At 43.0% G+C, this 558-nt stretch overlaps 2 non-coding genes across 2 annotated transcripts; both read left to right on the forward strand.

The window, feature by feature from the left end:
• Positions 1–74, forward strand: trnan-guu (transfer RNA asparagine (anticodon GUU)). The gene has a single exon. It is a non-coding gene; the product is annotated as a tRNA-Asn (tRNA).
• A 184-nt stretch (positions 75–258) lies between these two features.
• trnav-aac (transfer RNA valine (anticodon AAC)) lies at positions 259–331 on the forward strand. The gene has a single exon. It is a non-coding gene; the product is annotated as a tRNA-Val (tRNA).
• Positions 332–558: the final 227 nt, after the last annotated feature.

Raw genomic sequence — 558 nt, forward strand, 5'->3', positions numbered from 1 at the left:
GTCTCTGTGGCGCAATCGGTTAGCGCGTTCGGCTGTTAACCGAAAGGTTGGTGGTTCGAGCCCACCCAGGGACGCAGAGAATTTTTTTTTTGTTGGATATAAAATCTGCTGTTTTGGTGAAGCTTTGTTGGTTTGTTCGCTAACGTGTCATGTCGGTCCCCTGTAGGACTCACTAAGTGGGATTTGAAGCATATTCATTGTCACTGAAATTCGTGCTCAAGGTTTATGGAGGAGAAGCTGCGCCGCTTTGTCAGGCAAGTTTCCGTAGTGTAGTGGTTATCACGTTCGCCTAACACGCGAAAGGTCCCCGGTTCGAAACCGGGCGGAAACAGTTTTGCTTTTACTTAATAAATAGCTTTATTAATGGAAAATTTAATAAGCAACCCAGTTTAATTCTCAGTAGAAAGTTGGCCCACAAATATGAGTTTAGACTGTAAAAACGCAGAGCCCATTAACATCCCCAAGGTCTCAGTCAATGGGTAAAAATTCAGGCCTCTTGCATTAACTGTAAAATAGACAAGAAACAGTAAAACATACAAGTTAAGGTAGTGATGTACC

The sequence above is a fragment of the Cetorhinus maximus genome, chromosome 7, assembly GCF_964194155.1.
Source record: "Cetorhinus maximus chromosome 7, sCetMax3.hap1.1, whole genome shotgun sequence".
NCBI classification, from domain to species: Eukaryota; Metazoa; Chordata; class Chondrichthyes; order Lamniformes; family Cetorhinidae; genus Cetorhinus; species Cetorhinus maximus.